The sequence below is a fragment of the Myotis lucifugus genome, unplaced genomic scaffold, assembly GCF_000147115.1.
Source record: "Myotis lucifugus unplaced genomic scaffold, Myoluc2.0 scaffold_100, whole genome shotgun sequence".
NCBI classification, from domain to species: domain Eukaryota; kingdom Metazoa; phylum Chordata; class Mammalia; order Chiroptera; family Vespertilionidae; genus Myotis; species Myotis lucifugus.
The window spans coordinates 351,919-360,156 of NW_005871148.1; the positions used below are offsets into that span (position 1 = coordinate 351,919).

Genomic DNA, 8,238 nt, shown 5'->3' on the forward strand with positions numbered 1-8,238 from the left:
AGCCTGGACTCCTAACTTTCATCCAAGATAGCAATCTTCTCAAGGCCTCTGTGCTTCTGAACTGGGGACAAAATCCCAACCCTCCCATGTACAGGCCTCCTCTCCTCACAGGAATCCCAGGTACAACTCACCGTGCACCACTGTGGACAGTCCCTGAGACCCAGTTCCAGGGCTCCCTGCGACTCTGACAGGTCGACAGGAGATCACAGAGCCCCAGAGGCCAAGAGGAAGAATGGAAACTCCTATCCACAGCATACTCTGCAGCTTCCAGTTTTAACCAATAGCTCAGTGTGTGGTCACAGACACCTGTACAGAGTGAGGGGCAGGTATTGCTTTAAAGATTAGGAAACTGAGGCCCAGAGTGGGGAGGGATTCTCTCAGGATCACACAGCCACTCAGTGGTATATCTTCTGGTTGGAAATCCTATGCTTTTTCCTCCATCACCTTTCTCAGTTAAATACATTTAGCATTGTTGCCCCCACTTCCTGTTAGAACCTAGAGGAGGATGGGGGCAGTGGCTGGAGCAAATGGAAAATGTGGACCTAGGACATTTGGGGGAGGGCCTGACAGGACACAATATGGAGGTTGCCTGTGGTTTCAAAATTGTTCAGATAGCTCAGTTGGTTAGAGCTTTGTCCTAATACCAAGGTTTCAGGTTCAGTCCTCAGTCAGGGCACATACAAGAGGCAACCAATGAATGCATAAATAAGAGGAACAACAAATGATGTTTCTCTCTCTCTCTCTCTCTCTCTCTCTCTCTCTCTCTGTCTCTGTCTCTCTCTCTCTCTTCCTCTCTCTCTCTCTCTCTCTCTCTCTCAAATCAGTTAACAAAAACATACAAAAATTTTTTTAAAAAAATTCTTCAGCTCTAGCCGGTTTGGCTCAGTGGATAGAGTGTTGGCCCACAGACCGAAGGGTCTCAGATTCGATTCCGGTCAAGGGCACGTACCTCGGTTGCAGGCTCGATTCCTGCCCCAGGGGGAGCATGTGTGGGAGGCAACTACTCGCTGTGTCTCTCACATTGCTGTTTCTCTCTGTGTGTCTCTCCCCCTCCCTTCCACTCTCTCTAAAAATCAATGGAAAAATATCCTCAAGTGAAGATTAACAAAAAATAAAAATCCTTCAATCCCTCCCTGTCACCAGAGGTGGCATATAAGATCCCCAGGGTCTACAATGCCCTGGCATCTGCTTCACTGCCCAATCTTGCCTTCAACCAACCTCCCAGCCACTATCAACCCCTCTTCACCCCACTTAGTTTTCACGCCCTAGGCCCCAGGCTGCCTCTGCTAAGAAGCCTTCCCTAACTGCCCCGGGCAGACCCAGGTTTCCTTCTCCTCGGTTCCCTGCACTTGGGGCCTGGCTCCAGGTTGGCTTGGTTTCTTGTATGCCCTGTGTTTTCTTCAGATTTCTTCACACCTCCTTGCTGGACCTCGAATCCCTAAGGGCAACCATGATGGCTTTTCATTTTGTGAACCACACTTGGCACAGGACCTGGCACATGCAAGACACTCAACAAGCATCTGTTGAATGACTTAGTGCCCTTTGTCAGGAGAGAGTGCGAATGAGCCTGGGCAACTCCACACTCACTTACACAAATGCCTGCGGTTGCTGGATGAGGAGCTTCACCTTCTTAGGCACAAAGGAGAGCAGGCCTGGTGTGTGTGTGTGGCCATTTTCATTGGCTTTGGAGCTAGACAAATCTTGGTTCATATTTGACCCTGTTGCTAACTGGCTGTGTAACTTTGAATAAGTTACTTTATCCCTCTGAACCTTAGTTGTCTCATGTATGAAAATGGAATAATACCTCTTCCTCACAGGATACCTCTTCCTCACAGGATTGCTATGCGATTAAATAAATTAAGGCACTGAAATGGCCAACTCCATGGCACGTTGGCAAGGGCTCAACAATGTGGGTTCCATCCCCCTACTTGAGTTTGCAAACTTGTGCTGAGATTTGTTATGGGAACCACATGCCTTGAGTTTGTATCTATTTCAGCATACTTGCCAATGCATTTTGTCCTCATTTGTATTTTTATCATATGTACAGTTGTGTGCCGGTCAGTGTGCTGATGGATGTCTTTATGTGTTTCTATTGACATTCACCTTGGTATGGGAAGTGGCATACACTGGCATGAGTACAAGAGTCTTGCACGGTTGTGTTGGTGGGTGATGCATGTTGAGTGAGTGTGTAAAATGTGTGTGGAATAAGATGTGTGTTGTGTGCTGCCTATGAGGGTGGGGATCTGAGTGTATGGAGGTGGGGAAGGGCTGGTGGCTTTGTGTGTATGAAGGCTGCATAGACCAGTGCGGTGGGGTAGAACTCTGTGTTTATGGAAATATTTTCTGTTTGCTCTGTTCAATAGAGCAGCCACGAGCCACATGGAACTATTTTTTTTAAATATATTTTATTGATTTTTTACAGAGAGGAAGGGAGAGGGATAGAGAGTTAGAAACATCGATGAGAGAGAAACATTGATCAGCTGCCTCCTGCACACTCCCTACTGGGGATGTGCCCACAACCAAGGTACATGCCCTTGACCGGAATCGAACCTGGGACCCTTGAGTCTGCAGGCGGATGCTCTATCCACTGAGCCAAACCGGCTAGGGCCCACATGGAACTATTGATCACTGGAAACGTGGCTAGAGCAACTGAAGAACAAAGTTTTAATTGTGTTTAATTTTAATTAATTTGAATGGAAATCGTCACAGGTAGACTCTCTAGACACAAACCTCAAACTTGTTCTCCACAGGCCAGTGGTGTGCATTCCGCTCCTCTTAACAGGGAAACCCATCTAACGTGTCCTGACCCCGCAGGTCAATGGACCCGCTGGAGCCCCGCCCGCGAACGCACGTGCGCGCGCGTGAGATGTACGGAGGGGGCCATCCGCCTCCCTCCTTCCCAAGTCCCCAGGCGAGCAGTGAATCAGCCTGACAATGAAGTGAGTCATTCATGAACTGCCCCGCGAACCAGCAGGCGGGAAGCAAACGTCAGCGAGCCGCCCAGCCCTCCCCTCCAACCCCCCAGTGGGATCGCTCAACCCCACGCACTGCAGATGTTGAAGAAAATGACGCGAGCGAATCAAGGCACCAAAGCTCATCCCCTCGACCCCTCCCTCTGGTTTGCAATCCATTCACCGCCCAGCCCCTTTCTCCCCTCCGGTGGCATGTGAGTCATCTCAAGATCTACACCCCCAATCCAACCCCCACCGCCCTAAGCATCCCTGAGCTGGTCTTCCTCCAAAGCTGGGGGGGCTGGGGGTGTGGGGGCGGGGAGGCTGAGCCCTTGGTGGGGAACCATGCTCTGCCTTTGGAAGCCAGGCTGACCTACTCAGGGCTGTGGTGTGGGCGGGGCTCAGGGCTGGGTGCAGCTGGCTGGATCCGGAGCTGGCGTCCTGCTTGCTTGGAGGAGCATCAAGACTAACATGAGGGCTGCGGGGAAGGAGCTGCTGAGGCTGCTCCTGGAGCACCTGTGGCTGGGGGTGAGGAGGGGATTTGGAGAGGGCAAGAATAATCCTATGTGTTTTCAGGGAAGGCCCACACAGTGTCTCCCCAGGACCTGATGATCTTCAGAACCTGGTAGCTTCTCTCCTCTGCACTCCTTCGCCTGCTCCCCACAACCTGTACCTCACTACTCCCCTTCAATCAGCCTTCTTCTCTTGGACTGAACCTTAGTTGAGGATTCTGACTTGGACATTTGAGTCCCTTACTAGGTCAGAAAAGTATCACCAGCCCTGGCTGGGTAGCTCAGTTGTCGGGTGTCCTCTCCATGGTCCAGGATTTCAGGTTCGATCCCTGGTCAGGGCGCATACAAGAATCAACCAATGAATGCATAAATAAGTGGAACAACAAATCGATGTTTCTCTCTCTCTCAAATCAATAAAAATAGCCCTGGTGGGTGTGGCTAAGTTGGTTGGGCATAGTCCTGTGCATCAAAAGGTGCTAGTTCAGCCAATTGATTCTTTGCTCTCACATGGATTTCTCTCTCTCTCTCTCTCTCTCTCTCTCTCTCTCTCTCCTCCCTTCCTCTCTTTAAAAATCAATAAAAAATCTTTTTAAAAAAACTAATGAAAAAAAAAATAAAATCAAGTAAAAATATCTTCAAAAGCCTTAAAAATGTGTGAACTCTTAGATAAAACAGCTCCACTTCTAAGGATTTGTCCTAAGAAAATAATAATTGGTATATCCAGCAATTTAGCTACTAGAATGTGCATCACAGCATTATTTAAAATGGTAAAAAATTGGAAACAGTCCAAATGTCCACCGAAAGGGACTGAGTAGAGAAACTGTAGAACAGCACAATGGAAGACAAGGCAACCAAAGAAATTGATGTGGAACAAGATTCAATACCATGGGAATATTTTCATGAAAAATTACATTGTAAGATGTTTTGTCCAGTATGATACAGTTTTTCTTGAAAAAACATGAGCATGGAAAAAAGATTAGAAAAGTATTCACCCAATTATTAATAATTGTTCTCATTGGATTATGGATTTAGAAGTAATTTTATTCTCTTCTTTGTACTTCTCAGATTCCTCCCAGAATTTCTACATTAAAAGTTTGTAATTTTTGATAGCAGAAAAAGTAATTAATTTATTAAATGTTTTAAAAAGCCATTTGTGGAGGTGGTAATGAGAATTAACTGTAAATGGGTATCATACCGGGGTGATGAAATGTTTTAAAACTGGATTATGTGATGGTTGTACAACTTGGTAAATTTAATAAAAAATGTTGACTTGGCCCTAACTGGTTTGGCTCAGTGGATAGAGCGTCGGCCTTCGGACTGAAGGGTCCCGGGTTCAATCCCAGTCAAGGGCATGTACCTTGGTTGCGCGCACATCCCCAGTGGGGGGGTGTGCAGGAGGCAGCTGATCAATGTTTCTCTCTCATCGGTGTTTCTAACTCTCTATCCCTCTCCCTTCCTCTCTGTAATTCAATAAAATATATTTTTAAAAAATGTTGACTTGTTCATTCAAAATTGGTAAATTTTATGTTATCTAAATTATATCCAAAGTTATCTAAAAACTCTTAACAAAAGTCATTTGCTGGGCTGCCTACCATTAAGGTCAGTCTCCCAACCTAATCTCAAAGTTTGGGAGTAGTTGGGATGGCAGGCACCCACTTAAATTTGAAATTCAGATAAAGAATAATTTTTTTCTTTTTAATATATTTTTTTATTGATTTCAGAGAAGAAGAGGGAGGGAGGGAGAGAGAAACTTCATCGATGAGAGAATCATGGATCGTCCGCCTCCTGCACGCCCCCTAGTGGTGACCGGAATCGAACCCGGGACCCTTCAGTCTGCAGGCCGATGCTCTATCCACTGAGCCAAACCGGCCAGGGCAGGAATAACTTTTAATATAAGTATAAAATAAGTAATAAAGTTTAAAAAGTCATGAATTGTTGCTTTCCCCGCCGATAGCGCTCTCAAACATGGTGAACGTTCCTAAAACCCGCCGAACTTTCTGTAAGAAGTGTGGCGAGCATCAACCCCACCAAGCAACACAGTGCAAGAAGGGCAAGGCTTCCCTGGACGCGCAGGGAAAGCGGCGTTATGACAGGAGGCAGAGCGGCTATGGTGGGCAGACTAAGCCGATTTTCTGAAAAAAAAAGGCTAAAACTACAAAGGAGATTGTGCCGAGGCTTGAATGCGTTGAGCCCAACTGCAGATCTAAGAGAATGCTGCCGATTAAGGGATGCAAGCATTGTGAACTGGGAGGAGATAAGAAGAGAAAGGGTCAAGTGATCCAGTTCTCAGCTTCATATTTTGTTTTATTATATGACAATAAAATCTTGATATGTTCACTTCAAAAAAAAAAAAGTCATAGGGCAGCTCAGTCGGTTAGAGCATCGTCTCAATACGCCAAGGTTGCAGGTTCGATCCCCAGTCAGGGCACATACAAGAATCAACCAATGAATGCAGAAATAAGTGGAACAATAAATCAGTCTCTCTCTCTCTCTCTCTCTCTCTCTCTCTCTCTCTCTCTCCCCTCCTTCCTTCCCTCCCTCCCTCCCTCTTTCTTTCTAAAATCAGTAAAATGAATAAATAAATAAAAATTTGGCCTAAAAAAAAAAGTCATGAATTCTTAATATAAGAACTCTACACAATTAGTATTTATCTGAAACTCAAATTTAACTGGGCATCCTGTGTTTTCATTTGCTAATTCTGGCAACCCCAATCTGGAGTCCTTGCTCTTGCCGCATCCCTGGGGCAGGGAAACGGACTTGGGGATGGCCATCTGGGCGTACCTACTCCCAGAGCCTGGGAGAGGGAGCTGGGAGCTCAGGAGCTGGAAACTTCAGGTGAGAGGGGGTGGGGGTTGTGACCATTTCTAGCGTGGAAGGTGAGTATCTTGCTTGGAATGAAAGTGGTCAATACCGTTTCAGCTGGTTCAGAACCAAGGAGTGGTAAAACCAAGGCTGGGGTGAGGGTGGGGCTTACCCTTTGCTGTGCTGTGCTAGCCCTTCACACAGGTACTCCATGTCATGCCCCAGCAACCCACCGAGGAGCTCATTGTCCATTTTTATAGGTGAGGAAATAGATCAGTGGTTCTCAACCTTCCTAATGCCGCGACCCTTTAATACAGTTCCTCATGCTGTGGTGACCCCCAATTTCATTGTTACAAATTGAACATAATTAAAGCATAGTGATTAATCACAAAAACAATATGTAATTATATATGTGTTTTCCGATGGTCTTAGGCGACCCCTGTGAAAGGGTCGTTCGACCCCCAAAGGGGTTGTGACCCACAGGTTGAGAACCGCTGAAATAGATTCTAAGAGATTAAGTACATTTCCAAGTTCACAGCTAAGTATCAGAGCCTCAATCCAGGTCAAGGTCTTCATTCTCTTATTGGGTTGAAATCCAGTGGTTAAACTAAACAGGCTCTGGGCTCCCATAACCTGGGTCAGATCTCTGCTTCTTCACTTACTGGATCTGTGGCTTTTGGCCAGTTCCTTAATTCTCCTGCACCTCAGGTCCTTCATCTTACAACTGGGGGTAAGAATAAGAATAAGAATAAGAATGCGTACCTTGTGGGGTTGGGAGGATGAAATGAAAGTCTGTTGTCTGCTGCTCTGTCTGTTCACTGGGCAGGACGTGTCCTCATGGATGTGCCAGAGACCCTACTGCTTGAGGATGATGGAATGTGCCTTCTAGACACGTGGATCAAGGACTTCCTGTCGGGATGTCCTGGGTCCTCAAAGAGTTCCCAGGAGAAAAAGGACATGACTCTCTCTGTCTATTTGGGGAGACCTCGCAAACCTAGAGAGACCTCATCTGGGTGCTGCTCCCAGGGAAGAAAGGCAATCGGGCCAGTTTTTGTGTGGCTGTAGTCCACGCCCCTCCATATATTGTGTAAGTACACTGCGTCTTGTCCTCTATTATCTCATGGCCTTAGGGGCAAGAGGACCTTCCAGAATCACACAGTCCAACCCTCCAATCACAGAGGGAACACTGAGTCTCAGAGAAGGCAACGATTTTTCTGAGCTTCTATAGGCAGAGCTGGCCTCTGTCTCCCAGGCTCCTTCCTTCCCCACTGCTCAACCCTGCTTCTTGGGACGCTGTTGTTTCCAAAGGATCATAAGCTCCCGGAGGGCAGGCACATTTATACCCTCTGTCCCCTCCCTGACATGCATGTCCTGCTCAGAGACGACGCTCTGGAGGAGCCTGTAGACATGTGAGATGTGACTGGCCACAGCTGCCCTTGCACTGTTGTGCTCGTATGGCCTTGGCTTCTCAGCAGGCAGCCAGGAACCACATCCGTCCAGGGAATCCTTGGCTCCAGGTCCCAGTAGGAAGGTGGGGAAGAGAACAGGTTCCCTTTCAGTCATCCCCCTGGACCTCCTGCTCCTTTTGCTGTTAGAGGGTAAGAAGGCTCCATGTGGGCCACTCCATGTCCAAGGATGAGAAGCCTTGTCCTAGGGTCCCACCTCTGTCCCAGGCCTCTGGTCACCTGCTGTCCTTTGGCAGGTGGCTGTGGCTGCTGTGAGAGCTCATGGCTGCTCTCCCCTGCTCTCTCTCTCCTTTTTTTTTAAGGCACCGTGAACAACGATGGTAGCTGCATCCAGAATAGTCTTCATTCACAGCTGGTTCTAGAAGCTGGTTTCCCCAGGCTTGGTCATTGCTGAGTGTAGAGACAGTGGCCTTCTCCAATCTCCTCCAGGAAGGCGGGAGCTAGGAGGCCGGGAAGGGACGGAAAGTGTCAAGGGACAAGTGAGGCTCTCAAGTGAGGAATGACAGG

General features: G+C 47.5%; 1 pseudogene; it reads left to right on the plus strand.

The window, feature by feature from the left end:
* Window positions 1–5,428: 5,428 nt before the first annotated feature.
* On the plus strand, window positions 5,429–7,986 carry LOC102421581 (annotated as a pseudogene).
* Window positions 7,987–8,238: the final 252 nt, after the last annotated feature.